We start from the raw sequence: 16,586 nt of genomic DNA, 5'->3' as shown, positions 1-16,586 counted from the left end.
TTCCAGCCTCACTCCTTTGAACTGTATCCTGAAAAACTGGAATAGATTTGATCCCCAGGGCTTAAAGAAAACACACCTGGTCTTCCTATGTGATATTGTGTGGCCATGGTATCCACTGGAGGATGGAGAACGGTGGCCAGCTGGAGGTTCTCTTAAGTATAATACTGTTTTACAATTAGACTGGTTCTGTAAAGCATAAGGGAAAAGTGATCTTAAAGGAGTGAGATTTCTCACTCAGTCAGCTCCACATATCCGCAGTAAGCTATTAAAACGGGCTTATGGAGAGCAGCATTCCCAGCTGGAGGGCTATAAGGCAAAGTGCTATGTTCCTGGCTGTCCAGCACGACTGCGGACCCATGGAAAAAGGCGCTAGTACTGGCCCCAAGAACGAGGAGAAGCGAGAGAAGATGAAGCGAACCCTATTAAAAGATTGGAAGAGCTGTTTGAACTACTTCTTGCAAAATTCCTCCTCTCCTGGGAAGCCCAAAACTGGCAAGAAAAGCAAACAGCAAACCTTCATCAAGCCTTCTCCCGAGGAAGCCCAGCTGTGATCAGAAGCATTTGATGAGCTACTAGCCAGTAAATATGGTCTTGCTGCATTTAGGGCTTTTTTAAAATCTGAATTCTGTGAAGAAAATATTGAATTCTGGCTGGCTTGTGAAGACTTCAAAAAAATCAAGTCACCGCAAAAGCTGTCCTCAAAAGCAAAGAAAATATATGCTGACTTCATAGAAAAAGAAGCTTCAAAAGAGATCAACATAAGACTTTCAAACCAAAACTCTGATTACCCAAAACATACAGGAGGCTACCAGTGGCTGCTTCACAACTGCCCAGAAAAGGATGTACAGCTTGATGGAGAACAAGTCTTACTGTGTTTCTTGGAGTCAGAATTCTACCAGGACTTGTGTAAAAAGCCGCAGATCACCACAGAACCCCGTGCTACATGAGATGAAAGCGGGAGTCCAGAAACGGAGGACATTTCATTTTTTTCCTAAGGGGAAAGGCTGTCACCTGCCGAAAAGACTGACCTTGAATTCAGCCTGGGTGTTCAGGACACATCACTCAGAACTATTGATTCAGAGCTGGGTAGTGAATCGGGAAGCTGGTCGCCACGTAGGAGAAGCTGGTACTGGGACAGCTTCCATAGCTGATGGAGCACAGAGAGAGAGAGTGTGTGTGGTCTAAATGTGGTGTGTTTCACGCTGGAAAAGCAGGAGCTTGAGACTGAAAGATAATGATGTAACACTATTGGTCCAGAAGCTTACAAGCAATAGGTCTGGGATTATGTGGCCTTAGCTAGCTGGCTGTACATTTTTCCCTAAATCAGTCCTTGTTACCACATAGTGGTTTAGATGTAGTTTCTTTAGTTCTAGGTAATACATGTTTACTATATGCAAGGGTATTGACGTTCCTATGACTACAGATGATCAGTATTGTTGTCTCACATAACTCTAAACTAAAACGATCTGTCTTTGAACAGTCAATTTGTGTCTGTACTGGAATGAGTGCTTTTGTGTAGAAAATGACAGTGTCCATTATGAGTGCCAAAACTGTCCTGATGGCAGCTAAACTTTGAGGTGGTCTTTGAATACTTTTAATAAATTTATTTTGATAAATAAAAATAAAACAGGCGTATGGACCAAATCAGTCTTTAGATACTCTGTTACAACTGGCTCAGACAGTCTATTATGGTAGGGAATATGAGGAAAAGAAAGAAAGGCAGAAAAAGACAAAGGAAAAGGCAGAGGCCTTCGCAATGGCTATGAAAATCATTCTTAAACAGCCTGAGAAAAATGCCCAGAGGGACCCAGGTGAAAAGGGATGGACTTGCTATTACTGTGAAAAGGAGGGGCACCTCAAGCGGGATTGCCCTCAGGCATCTAAGCCGCCCCCGGCACCGTGTCCGGTCTGCAAAGGACCACACTGGAAGAGAGACTGCCCCCAGAGGCGTAGGTCTCCGGGGTCAGAATCTCAAGACAATCAGGACTGAAGGTGCCCAGGGGTCCCAACACACGCTCCCGTCCTAATTACACCTGAGGAACCCTGGGTATTAATAACTGTGGGAGGCCAATCAGTCAATTTCTTTTTAGACACTGGGGCAACTTACCCCATTCTTACTGAAGCCCCTGGCCCACTTCTTCCCAATCCGCTTCTGTAATGGGACTGTCTGGACGAGCCAGAAGTATCGCTTCAGTGTTCCTGTCAGTTGTGAATGGGATTCGGTGCTATTTTCACACGAGTTTCTGATTGTGCCAGAGTCTCGCTCACCCCTTTTGGGGAAGGGTATACTGAGCAATGTCCATGCCTCTCTTTTCACGAATATGGAGCATACCCTTTCTCTCCCTTTAATTGAACAAAATGTAAATCCTAGGGTATGGGCTGATGGAAAATCTGTCGGTTGAGCACAAAATGCTATTCCAGTAGTTGTCAGTCTCAAAGACCCACACTTATTTCCACATAAAAAACAGTACCCACTGAAACCTGAGGTTAAGGAAGGGTTAAAACCCATCATTGAAAATTTAAAGAAGCAGGGACTATTAATTCCCTGTAACAGTCCATGCAACATTCCTATTCTGGGTATAAAGAAATCAAACGGTAAATGGAGACTAGTTCAAGATTTACGAGTAATAAATGAGGCTCTAATTCCTTTACACCAACTGGTGACTAATCCTTATACCCTATTATCTGAAATTCCTGAACAAGCCAAATATTTCTCAGTAATTGATTTGAAAGATGCCTTCCATTCAGTGCCTTTGACAGAGGGAAGTCAATTTCTATTTGCCTTTGAAGACCCTACACAGTCAGATTCTCAGTTAACCTGGACAGTTTTGCCCCAGAGATTTCGTGACACTCCACACGTGTTTGGACAAAGTTTGTCACGGAATCTACAAAACTTTAATAGCTCTGAAGCAGTGGTGTTACAATATGTAGATGATATTTTGCTCTGTGCTGAGACAAAGGGATTGTTCACGAGCCTCAGAAGATTTCTTAAACTTTCTAAGAGACTGCGGTTAAAAGGCATCAAGAGAAAAGGCTAAACTTTGTCAACAATCTGTTAGATATCTGGGCCTAATCATATAAGAAGGATCTAGGGCCATAGGCTCTAAGAGAATTAAATCTATTCTAAATCATCCCCTGGAAAATTCTCAAAGAGACGGGAATAGCAGACCACCTGACCTGCCTCTTGAGAAACCTGTATGCAGGTCAGGAAGCAACAGTTAGAACTGGACATGGAACAACAGACTGGTTCCAAATAGGAAAAGGAGTACGTCAAGGTTGTATATTGTCACCCTGCTTATTTAACTTTTATGCAGAGTACATCATGAGGAACGCTAGGCTGGAAGAAGCACAAGCTGGAATCAAGATTGCCAGGAGAAATATCAATAACCTCAGATATGCAGATGACACCACCCTTATGGCAGAAAGTGAAGAGGAACTCAAAGGCCTATTGATGAAAGTGAAAGAGGAGAGTGAAAAGGTTGGCTTGAAGCTCAACATTCTGAAAACGAAGATCATGGCATATGGTCCCATCACTTCATGGGAAATAGATGGAAAAACAGTGGAAACAGTGTCAGACTTCACCTTTTTGGGCTTCAAAATCACTGCGGATGCTGACTGCAGCCATGAAATTAAAAGACGCTTACTCCTTGGAAGGAAAGTTATGACCAGCCTAGATAGCATATTAAAAAACAGAGACATTACTTTACCAACCAAGGTCCCTCTAGTCAAGGCTATGGTTTTTCCCATGGTCATGTATGGATGTGAGAGTTGGACTGGGAAGAAAGCTGATCGCCGAAGAATTGATGCTTTTGAACCGTGGTGCTGAAGAAGACTCTTGAGAGTCCCTTGGACTGCAAGGAGATCCGACCAGTCCATTCTAGAGGAGATCAATCCTGGGTGTTCATTGGAGGGACTTATGCTAAAGCTGAAGTTCCAGTTCTTTGGCCACCTCATGCGACGAGTTGACTCACTGGAAAAGACTCTGATGCTGGGAGCAATTGGGGGTGGGAGGAGACGGGGACGACAGAAAATGAGATGGCTGAATGGCATCACCGACTCGATGGACATGAGTTTGAGTGAACTCCAGGAGTTGGTGATGGACAGGGAGGCCTGGCGTGATGTGGTTCATGGGGTCGCTAAGAGTAGGACATTACTGAGCGACTGAACTGACTAAACTGAACTGAAATCATTGCCTACCTATGACTTTAAGACAATTGAGAGGATTTTCGGGAATCACAGGTTACTGTTGAATTTGGATTCTGAGTTATGGGGAACTTGCCCGGCCTTTATATAAACTTATAGCTGAAACTCAGCAGGCCGAAACCAACAAACTAGATACTCAAAAGGCTTTTAAGGTTCTTCAGATTGCTCTCATTCAAGCTCCCACTATGAGCTTGACCACAGGGTCAGACTTTAATTTGTTTGTCACTGAAAGAAAATGTGTGGCCTTAGGAGTTTTGACACAACCCTGAGGGCTTCACCAGCAAACTTTTGCTTATCTAAGTAGATAATTAGATGTAATTTCACGTGGGTGGTCCCACTGCCTAAGAGTAATTGAGGCAGCAGCTTTATTAGCACCTGAAGTTTTAAAAATAATTAATGGATGAAAGCTTACTGTACTGACTTCTCATAATGTGAGTGGAATCTTAAATTCTAAAGTTAATGTTTGGATGACAGACAGTAGGCTTCTTAAATATCAGTCATTGTTGTTAGAAGGACCAGTAACTAAGCTTAAAGTTAGTGGAGTTTTAAATCCTGCCACTTTCCTTCCTGAGAAGGAAAATGAAACACCTGATCACGGTTGTTCCCAATTCTTAACTTTGAACTATGCAGCTCGAAAGGATCTAATGGATACCCCATTAGACAACCCTGACATGGAAATATTTACTGATGGCAGTTCTTTTGTTTGGGATGGAAAGCGTAAAGCAGGTTACGCAGTGGTAACTGCTGAACAGGTTTTAGAGGCAAAATCTCTCCCTTAGGGAACCAGTGCTAAGTTAGCAGAGCTTGTGGCTCTGACCCAAGCTCTAGAGTTAAGCAAAGGGCAGCGAGTAAATATCTACACTGATTCTAAGTATGCTTATTTGACTTTACATGCTCATGCTGCAATATGGAAAGAAAGACAGTTTAAAACGGCAACAGGAGAACTGATTAACCATTTCAGAGAGATCGAGAGATGTTTAACTGCTATTTATTGTCCAAAAGAAGTAGCTGTTATGCATTGCAAAGGATACAGCAGGGATGGGAGTAAAGTAGCTGAAGATAATCAGTTGGCTGACTGTCAAGCCAGAAAAGCAGCATTTTATGAAACCCCCTCACTACAGACGCCTTTGATCTGGACAGGTCCTGTGGAACAGGAAAAACCACAATATACTGAGGAAGATTAGAAAGATATGAAAAAAGAGGAGCAAAGATTACTGATAAAGGATGGTTACAGTCCGAGGATGGACGATTAATAATTTCTGAAAGTGCTCAGTGGAAAATTCTTAAAGGTTTACACCTGAGTTTTCATTTGGGTGCAGAGAGTACATACCAGATGGCTTCTCGTTTGTTTGAAGCAAAAAAGGTAATGAAAACTTTAAAGAACATTATCAAAAGGGGTGAAGTTGTCAGAAAAATGACCCAAAGACTGTAAAGCTAGCAAAATTTGGATTACAACGAAGTGGAAAGTATCCTGGAGAGGACTGGGAAATAAATTTTACTCATATGCCAAAATCTGGTGGATATTCTTGCTTACAAGTTGGTTAGATACTTTTACTGGATGGATTGATGCTTTTCCATGTCGTAGTGAACAGCTAAGGAGGTTATAAAGATTTTAATCCATGAAATTATCCCCGGGTTTGGACTACCACGGAGCCTTCAGAGTGACAATGGCTCTGCCTTTAAAGCTGCCATAACTCAGAGGGTATCTAAAGCTCTAGGAATAGAATATCACTTACACTGTTCCTGGGGACCCCACTCATCAGGAAAGGTTGAAAAAGCTAATGACATTATCAAAAGGTATCTGCACACATTAACTCAAGAGGGGCAGGACAATTGGATTAAAGTCTTACCCATAGCTTTGATGAGGGCTTGAACTCTCCCCAAAAAGGAGGGACTATCCCCCTTTGAATGTATTTATGGAAGGCCTTTCTTACGCACAGACATTGTTATAGACCCTGAAGGCTTAGAATTAGCTAACTATGTAACTCAGCTCTCAGCTTTTCAACAGGAATTAACAGAATCCAGCCTCTGGGTCAAGCAAGCCTCTATTTGAGCTGGGAAATGAGGTCCTCATAAAAACATTGGGATCTGGGTGTCCATCCCGGGAGCTCCTCTGGGAATGCCCTTATCAGGTTATTCTTTCTTCTCCCACACCTGTCAAAGTACCAGGAATTGATTCGTGGGTACGTCACACTCGAGTTAAGAGGTGGCACCCTGACCAGAACTAAGTGATGTCATTTTATGTCTTTACTTTCTATGCTCTGACTTTGTACTTTTCAGATGGGCCTGATAACCTATGTGAGCCTATTTGTGCTGACTCCAAAAATCCTGAGTCTGCCATTTGACCCTCAAGACAATTCCTTCCTGTCCTGGGCTCACTCCTATGCAGCATTCCACAGTCGATCTAACTGCTGGGTCTGCGGAGCACTCCCCTCTTCATCAGTGGAAGGCTTCCCATGTTGGACATCTCCACTTCAAGGAAAAGACTTTCTGTGAGTCTGCGAATACCTTCAACAACAATCATATGTGATGCCTCTTCTTTATCTGATGACATCTAACAACCCTAAAATGTACTGGTGCAACACTTTGTACTTTAACTACGGACATAACGTGATTTTAATTTTGATTACACATTGTCTCTGTTTAATGACTATTTCGCTACACATAAGAGAAATAGGTCTAGATCTAATGGTTTTTTACCTGACGTTTATCAAACATGGGATGAGGTTATACGGCTAACTCCTGAAAAAGGACATTTAATATCTACAGACCCTGTATGCTGGGAACAAACAGAGCCATCCCCAAAATTTAGCCAACAACTTAATTACAATGATTGGAAACAGTTAGGATTTTTGCCTCAAGAAATATGCAATGTAATCATTCCAGTGTTTTCCAACTCTAGTTCAGGTCCTCCCTTTGTCTGGCCAGGCACTAATTGGGACTGGATATCTCAGTCACGCTGGCTTGCTCCAAATGGGACTTACTGGATATGTGGCTCTTACCTATGGGCATGGCTTCCCCCTGGTTGGATAGGGAGATGCACCCTGGGTCTAGCATTTACTCACCGCTTTATATTTTCAGAGCTTCCAAAGAAGCCTGCTAATTTACCCCACCTCAAAACTAGGCAAGGTCTGTATTTTACTGGTATGATTATTTGGCTGCAGTGTTTGTTCACTCTTTGGGAACTACAGATGTTATGCTACGACTAGATGCTTTGACTAATTTTACTTAACAGGCATTACAAGATTTTCAAAAAGCTATTTCAGCTCTTAATGCTGAACAAGCACAACTTAGAAAGGTGGTTTTACAAAACAGATTTTCTTTAGATATTCTGACAGCTGCTCAAGGGGGAACTTGTGCAATTATTCATACCCAGGGCTGTACATATATACCTTATATGAGCACCAATGTTACTCATTTTACTAAACACATGAACAAGATGACTGGGGCCATGGATACTCCTGAAGTCTCAATTGCCTTACTTTGGGAGATGTTAACTAGTTCTCCATGGTGGAAAACTATCTTAATTACAATAATTCTGATTGTTTTGTTTTTGCTATTTGCTCCCTGCATCTGTAACTGTGTAACCGGATTTGTTTCTAGTCGCATGAAAGCTTTTAAGATACAAATGGTTCCTCAAAATCCTGCTACTGCTACAGATTCCTCCAACCACTATTTGGAGCCCCTGGATCGGATATCCTCCGTACAAGGATTAGGAGAATGTGTTGCCTCTCCAATTTAGGGACAACACCCCTTGTCAGCTCGGAAGCAGCTATGGAATGAAAACGACGCTCCCTTTCCCTAGGCAAGAAAATTCTCCTAAAAGAAAAGGCGGGAATGAGAGGGTAACAGGCAGGATGGCCAGGGGTCTCCAAACGGAGGAAATAGCCTGAAAGCATCAGACATTTTTATCTCTCTTAAGCGGCAGGAGGAAACAAACTAGCGGTATTTTTTTCTTCTCTATACAAATTTAAAAGGAAGTTTTTACTGTGTTGCCATAATGACATCTGGTTTCACCTGAAGCTAACTATTCTCAAATCTTGAGTTAACCAATGCATTCTTCTTATGGAAATGTTGGTCTTAAGCTATGTTAATGGACTAGGCATTTACCCCAGACTCTATCTTCAAGTCGGTTCCACCAAATGGCTCAGAACCTACTTGATAAACCTGTATGTTATACTCAGATATTGTTCCCTTAATCTATGTAAAATGAAACTATTTGTTGAGAGTCCCTTATACTGCAAGGAGATCCAACCAGTCCATTCTAAAGGAGATCAACCCTGGATGTTCATTGGAGGGACTGATGCTAAAGCTGAAACTGCAATACTTTGGCCACCTCATGCGACGAGTTGACTCACTGGAAAAGACTCTGATGCTGGGAAAGGTTGGGGGCGGGAGGAGAAGGGAACGACGGAGAATGAGATGGCTCGATGGCATCACCGACTCTGTGGACATGAATTTGAGTGTACTCCGGGGGTTGGTGATGGACAGGGAGGCCTGGCGTGCTGTGATTCATGGGGTCACGGAGAGTCGGACACGACTGAGCGACTGAACTGAACTGAACTGAACTGAATCTGCCCTTCTATAGGATTTCAAGTTAATCATTTTATGGCCCAAGATGAATTGTCTGGTGTCAAAATTATCCCAAAATGCATCTTATGGGTGAGGGGCCTGGTGCCATTCTGAGCCTTAGGACATTCCTTTCTTTCATTAACAGACTGCTAGTGACTATACAACATCCAGCTGAAGACTCGCAGGAAATACTCTTTCTGTCCGCTTCTGATGTCTATATCAGAAGCTTTCTCTATCTCCTTTATACTTTAATAAAACTTTATTACACAAAAGCTCTGAGCGGTCAAGCCTCGTCTCTGGCCCAGGATTGAATTCTTCTCCTCCAGAGGCCAAGATCCCAGTGTCTTTGTGTCATTCGGCAACAACCTTTCAGTACCATTAAATGTAATTAGTAATAATAATAATAATATGAATAAATAAAACCAAAAAATCTACCTCGCTGGAATGCTGTGAAGTTAAGGCATATTGTTAGCAGCCCTAACATCTGAGTAGCCAGTATAGGCCTGAGACCTTGCTTAGGCCTAAGTTTCGATTTCCTGGAGACAGGGTGGAGGCTAAGTTCACAGAAACTCCTCCCTAAGAAGATCCCGCAAAATTAAGAAACTCCTCCCTAGAAAAGTCCCGCTGGCACCAAAAATCAGACCAATCAGAGGAAAAAGAGAAATCCCCCAGAAAAACCCCGCGTGCACATAAACTGGCCAATGAACTTCTGCCAGCTTAATCTTTTTGAACAAAAATAGGTGCTTATGTAATCTAAGACTATAAAAAACGCTGTTACCTGGGTTTGGGGCTCTTGTCCGCACTCCACTGCGCTGGAGGAGGCATGACCCCTAGCTCGAGCTAGAAATAAACCCCATTCTTGCTTTTGCATTGCTGCGAGTGTCTTATTCTACCAGTATGGGGGGACCGGACTCAGGGCATAACAATATAATTCAATGATTAAATATTAATAACATACAAACATAGAAGTCAAAGCTCAAGTTTATAACTGGTGATCATTTTAATGAAAGTAATTTTATAATAATACTAATACAATGAAGCTAAAATGCTGCACTGGGAGGTTCTGGAGACTGAATAAATTTAGGCATATAAGAATCAGAAAGTGTATATGAAGTACTCAACACTCAAAAAACTTAAGATCATGGCAACTGATCCCATCATCTCATGACAAATGAAAGGGAAAAACTAGAGGCAGCAACAGATTTCCTTTTCCTGGGCTCCGAATTCACTGCAGATGGTGACTGTAGTCATAAAATTAAAAGATGCTTGCTCTTGGAAGGAAAATTATGTCAATCTATTGTTGTTTAGTTGAAAAGTCATATCCTACTATTTATGAACCCATGGACTGCAGTACTTTAGGCCTCCCTGTCTTTCACTAAATCCCTTAAATGAAACTCATATCAGTTGAATCCACGGTGACATCTAATCATCTTATCTACTTTTCCTGACCTCAAATTTCACCAGCATCAGGGTCTTTTCCAATGAGCTATTTCTTTGCATCAGTTGGCCAAGTATGTGAGGTTTAGCTTCAACATCAGTCCTCCCAATGAATATTCAGGGTTGATTTCATTTAGAATTGACTGGATTGATTTCCTTGCTGTCCAAGGGACTTTCAAGAATCTTCTTCAGCAACACAGTTCCAAAGCATCAATTCTTTAGTGCTCAGTCTTCTTTGTGGTCTAACTCTCACAACCATACATAACCACTGGAAAAAACAAAGCTTTGACTGTATCGTGATGTCGTTGCTTTTGAATACACTGTGTAGGTTTGTTATAACTTTCCTTCAAAGGAGCAAATGTCTTTACATTTCATGATAGCAGTCACCATTTTTCTGGTATTGAGCTGATTGAGTTTGTATATTTTGAAGATTCTTTTTTTTTTTCTTTTCTTTTTGGTCAGTAACTTCATTTGCTACTATTTTCTCCCAATCTGAAGTCTGCCTTTTCATCTTGCTTATACTTTTCGTCTTTGTGCAAAAACTTTTAAGTTTAATTAGGTCCCATTTGTCTATTTCTGTTTTTATTTACACTGCTCTGGGATGTGTGTCATAGAGGACATTTCTGTGATTTGTGATTTATAAATGTGTAAGTCAATGACACCACGTTCCTGTACTCTTGCCTGGAAAATCGCATCGCTGGAGGAGCCTGGTAGGTTGCATCCATGGGGTCGCTAAGAGTCGGACATGACTGAACAACTTCACTTTCACTTTTCACTTTCATGCATTGGAGAAGGAAACGGCAACCCACTCCAATGTTCTAGCCTGGAGAATACCAGGGATGGGGGAGCCTGGTGGGCTGTTGTCTATGGAGTTGCACAGAGTTGAACTCGACTGAAGCAACTTAGAAGCAGTAGTGATTTATAAAGGCAAAAAAGTATTTTGCCTCTTTCCTCTAAGAATTTTATAGTTTCTGGTTTTACATTTAGATCTTTAATCCATTTTGAGTTTATTTTTGTATATGGTGTTAGAAAGTGTTCTAGTTTCATTGTTTTACAGGTGGTTAACAAGAGACTCTTGCCTAGAAAATCCCATGGATGGAGGAGCCTGGTAGGCTGCAGTCCGTGGGGTCGCTAAGGGTCGGACACGACTGAGAGACTTCACTTTCACTTTTCACTTTCACACATTGGAGAAGGAAATGGCAACCCACTCCAGTGTTCTTGCCTGGAGAGTCCCAGGGATGGGGGAGCCTGGTGGGCTTCCGTCTATGGGGTCACACAGAGTCGGACACGACTGAAGTGACTTAGCAGCAGCAGCAACAAGAGACTCTGGCCCTGGCAGCGAAGACTCAAGAGATGCCTGCCCCGGTGCAACCCCACGCACAGAAGCATGGCCGAGAGGAGCTACACCATGCCGGAAGTCAGGGGTGGTGGCCGAGAGGAGCTACTCCACGTTCAAGATCAGGAGGGGCAGCCTTGAAGAGATACCCCTCATCCAAAGTAAGGTGTAGTGGTTGCCCTCTTTAGGAGCAACCATGAAGATATACCCCACGACCAAGGTAAGAGAAACCCAAATAAGATGGACGCATTGCGAGGAGGAATCAAAGGCAGACACACTGAAATCATAATCACAGAAATCTAGTTGATCTGATCACACAGACCACAGCCCTGTCTAATTCAGTGGAACTAAGCCATGCCATGTGGGGCCACCCAAGACGGGCGGGTCATGGTGGAGAGGTCTGACAGAATGTGGTCCATTGGAGAAGGGAATGACAAAAGACTTCAATATACTTGCCTTGAGAAGCCCATGAACAGTATGAAAAGGCAAAATGATAGGATACTGAATGAGGAATTCCCCAGGTTGATAGGTGCCCAGTATGCTATTGGAGATCAGTGGAGAAATAACTCCAGAAAGAATGAAGGGATGGAGCCAAAGCAAAACCAATACACAGTTGTGGATGTGACTGGTGATAGAAGCAAGGTCCGGTGCTGTAAACAGCAATATTGCATAGGAACCTGGACTGTTAGGTCCATGAATCAAGGCAAATTGGAAGTAGTCAAAAGGAGATGAGAAGAGTGAACATAGACATTCTAGGAATCAGTGAACTAAAATGGACTGGAATGGGTGAATTTAACTCAGATGACAATTATAACTACTACTGTGGGCAGGAATCTCCTAGAAGAAAAAATGGAGTAGCCATCATGGCCAACAAAAGAGTCTGAAATGCAGTACTTGGATGCAATCTTAAAAATGACAGAATGATCTCTGTTCGTTTCCAAGGCAAACCATTCAATATTACAGTAATCCAAGTTTATGCCCCAACCAGTAATGCTGAAGAAGCTGAAGTTGAACACTTTTATGAAGACCTACAAGATATTTCAGAACTAACACCAAAAAAAGATTCCCTTTTCATTATAGGGGCCTGGAATGAAAAAGTAGGAAGTCAAGAAACACCTGGAGTAACAGGCAAATTTGGCCTTGGAGCACGGACTGAAGCAGGGCAAACCCTAATAGAGTTTTGCCAAGAGAATGCATTGGTCATAGCAAACACCCTCTTCCAACAACACATGCACATCACCAGATGGTCAACACCAAAATCAGATTGATTATATCCTTTGCAGCCAAACATGGAAAACTATATACAGTTAGCATAAACAAGACCAGGAGATGACTATGGCTCAGACCATGAACTCCTTATTGCCAAATTCAGACTTAAATTGAGGAAAGTAGGGAAAACCACTAGACCATTCCGATATGACCTAAATCAAATCCCTTATGAGTATACAGTGGAAGTGTGAAATAGATTTAAGTAAAGTCATGTTCAAAATTCTCCAAGCCAGGATTTAGCAATATGTGAACCATGAACTTCCAGATGTTCAAGCAGGTTTTTGAACAGGCAGAGGAGCCAGAGATCAAATTGCCAACATCCGCTGGATCATGGAGAAAGAAAGGGAGTTCCAGAAAAACATCCATTTCTGCTTCATTGACTATGCCAAAGCCTTTGACTGTGTGGATCACAATTAAGTATGGAAAATTCTGAAAGAGATGAGAAACCTGTTTACAGGTCAGGAAACTACAGTTAGAACTGGACATGGAACAACAGACTGGTTCCAAATAAGAAAAAGAGTACATCAAGGTTGTATATTGTCACCCTGCTTATTCAACTTCTATGCAGAGTACATCATGAGGAACGCTGGACTGGAAGAAACACAAGCTGGAATCAAGATTGCTGGGAGAAATATCAATAACCTCAGATACGCAGACGACACCTTCCTTATGGCAGAAAGTGAAGAGGAACTAAAAAGCCTCTTGAGGAAAGTGAAAGAGGAGAGTGAAAAGGTTGGCTTAAAGCTCAACATTCAGAAAACAAAGATCATGGCATCTGGTCCCATCATTTCATGGGAAATAGATGTGGAAACAGTGTCAGACTTTATTTTGGGGGGCTCCAAAATCACTGCAGATGCTGATTGCAGCCATGAAATTAAAAGATGCTTACTCCTTGGAAGGAAAGCTATGACCAACCCAGATAGTATATTAAAAAGCAGAGACATTACTTTGCCAACAAAGGTCCGTCTAATCAAGTTTATGGTTTTCCAGTGGTCATGTTTGGATGTGAGAATTGGACTGTGAAGAAAGCTGATTGCCGAAGAATTGATGCTTTTGAACTGTGGTGTTGGAGAAGACTCTTGAGCGTCCCTTGGACTGCAAGGAGATCCAAACAGTCCATTCTACAGGAGGTCGATCCTGGGTGTTCTTTGGAAGGACTGATGCTAAAGCTGGAACTTCAATATTTTGGCCACCTCATGCGACGAGTTGACTCACTGGAAAAGACTTTTATGCTGGGAAAGGTTGGGGGCGGGAGGAGAAGGGGACGACAGAGAATGAGATGGCTTGATGGCATCACTGACTCGATGGACATGAGTTTAATTGAACTCCAGGAGTGGGTGATGGACAGGGAAGCCTGGCGTGCTGTCATTCATGGGGTTGCAAACAGTCGGTCACGACTGAGTGACTGAACTTAGATGAACTGAACAGTTTATTCGCAGTTTTCCCAGAGCCACTTGATAAAAAAATTTTCTTTTCTCCATTGTATATTTTTAACTCCTTTTGCAAAGACAACGTGTCCATGGTAGGTGCATGGGTTCACCCTGGGCTTTCTGGTTTTTTCAATTGATATATTTTTCTGTCTTTGTGACAGGAGCATACTCTCTTGATGAGTGTAGTTTTGTAGTATAGTTTGAAGTTAGGCAAGTTGGCTCCTCCAGTTCCATTCTTCTTTCACAGGATTGCTTTCTCTATTTGAGGTTTTTTTGTGTTTCCATAGAGATGGTGAAATTATTCAAACTAGTTCTGTGAAAAATACTGTGGTATTTTGATAGGGGTTGCATTGAATCTGTAGATTGATATGGGTAGCACACTCATTTTTATTCTATGATTCTTCAAATCCACGAACGTGATATATTTCTCTATTTATTTGTGTCATCTTTGATTTCTTTCGTTAGGTTTTATCACTTTCTATATATAGTTCTTTGTTTTCTTTAGGTAAATTTATTCCTAAGTATATTGTTCTTTTCGTTGCAATGGAGAATAGAGAATGGAATTGTTTCCTTAATTCTTCTTCTGTTTTTTTATCCTTATCAGTGTATGGGATTGCAAGGGATTTCTGTGTGTTAATTGTATATCATCACCTTGCTTATTTAACTTATATGCAGATTACATCATGAGGAACGCTGGGCTGGAAGAAGAACAGGCTGAAATCAAGATTGCTGGGAGAAATATCAATAATCTCAGATATGCAGATGACACTACCCTTATGGCAGAAAGTGAAGAGGAACTCAAAAGGCTCTTGATGAAAGTAAAAGAGGAGAGTGAAAAGGTTGCCTTGAAGCTCAACATTCAGAAAACAAAGATCATGGCATCTGGTCCCATCACTTCATGGGAAATAGATGGAAAACCGGTGGAAACAGTGTCAGACTTTACTTTTTTGGGCTCCAAAATCACTGCAGATGCTGATTGCAGCCAGGAAATTAAAAGACGCTTACTCCTTGGAAGGAAAGTTATGATCAACCTTGATAATGTATTAAAAAGCAGAGACATTACTTTGCCAACAAAGGTCTGTCTAGTCAAGGCTATAGTTTTTACCGTGGTCATGTATGGATGTGAGAGTTGGACTGTGAAGAAAGCTGATCGCCGAAGAATTGCTGCTTTTGAACTGTGGTGTTGGAGAAGACTCTTGAGAGTCCCTTGTACCGCCAGGAGATCCAACCAGTCCATTCTAAGGGAGATCAATCCTGGGTGTTCATTGGAAGGACTGATGCTTAAGCTGAAACTGCAAAACTTTGGCCACCTCATTCGACGAGTTGACTCACTGGAAAAGACTCTGATGCTGGGAAAGTTTGGGGGTGGGAGGAGAAGGGGATGACAGAGAATGAGATAGCTGGATGGCATCACCGACTCTGTGGACATGAGTTTGAGTGAACTCCAGGAGTTGGTGATGGACAGGGAGGCCTGGCGTGCTGTGATTCATGGAGTCGCGGAGAGTTGGACGTGACTGAACTAAACTGAACTGATACTATAGTCATTGATTAGCTCTTGTACTTTTCAGGAGGTCTTTTTAGGGTTTTCTATGTACCAGCCATCTCATTCTCCGTCGTCCACTTCTCCTCTCGCCCCCAACCTTTCCTAGCATCAGAGTCTTTTCCAGTGAGTCAACTCGTCGCATGAGGTGGCCAAAGTATTGCAGTTTCAGCTTTAGCATCAGTCCCTCCAATGAACATCCAGGATTGATCTCCTTTAGAATGGACTGTTTGGATCTCCTTGCAGTACAAGGGACTCTCAAGAGTCTTCTCCAACACCACAGTTCAAAAGCATCGATTCTTCGGCGATTAGCCTTCTGACATGGGTTTGAGTGTACTCCGGGAGTTGGTGATGGACAGAGAGGCCTGGCGTGCTGTGATTCATGCGGTCGCGGAGAGTCGGACACGACTGAGCGACTGAACTGAACTGAATGTAGAGCTACTCCACGCCTGAGGCCAGGGCCGGCGGCCGAGAGGAACTACCCACATCCAACAGGCGGTGGCTGCGCAGGCGCAGGAGGGCCGAGAGGAGCTACTCCGCATTCAAGGTCAGGGGGGCGGCCTTGAGGAGATACCCCTCATCCAAGGTAAGGTACAGCGGCTGCACTTTGCTGGAGCGGCTGTGAACAGATTTTCCACGACCAAGGTAAGAGAAACCCAAATAAGACGGTAGGTATTGCGAGGGGGCATCAGAGTGCAGACAAACTGAAATCATAATCACAGGAAACTGGCCGATCTGATCACATGGACCACAGCTGAATGTGGTCCACTGGAGAAGGGAATGGCAAACCACTTCAGTA

General features: G+C 42.6%; 2 pseudogenes; both read left to right on the top strand.

Moving 5' to 3' along the window:
- The first annotated feature begins 320 nt into the window (after nucleotides 1-320).
- Nucleotides 321-947, top strand: LOC129557787 (regulator of G protein signaling 2-like; annotated as a pseudogene).
- Nucleotides 948-6,483: 5,536 nt separating this feature from the next.
- LOC129557786 (endogenous retrovirus group PABLB member 1 Env polyprotein-like) lies at nucleotides 6,484-7,945 on the top strand (annotated as a pseudogene).
- Nucleotides 7,946-16,586: the final 8,641 nt, after the last annotated feature.

Source organism: Moschus berezovskii, chromosome Y, assembly GCF_049115385.1.
Source record: "Moschus berezovskii isolate FMDL1 chromosome Y, NW_MosBer_1.0, whole genome shotgun sequence".
Classification (NCBI taxonomy): domain Eukaryota; kingdom Metazoa; phylum Chordata; class Mammalia; order Artiodactyla; family Moschidae; genus Moschus; species Moschus berezovskii.
The sequence above is the reverse complement of the archived record's forward strand: the minus strand, read 5'-3'. Positions and strand labels throughout refer to the sequence as shown.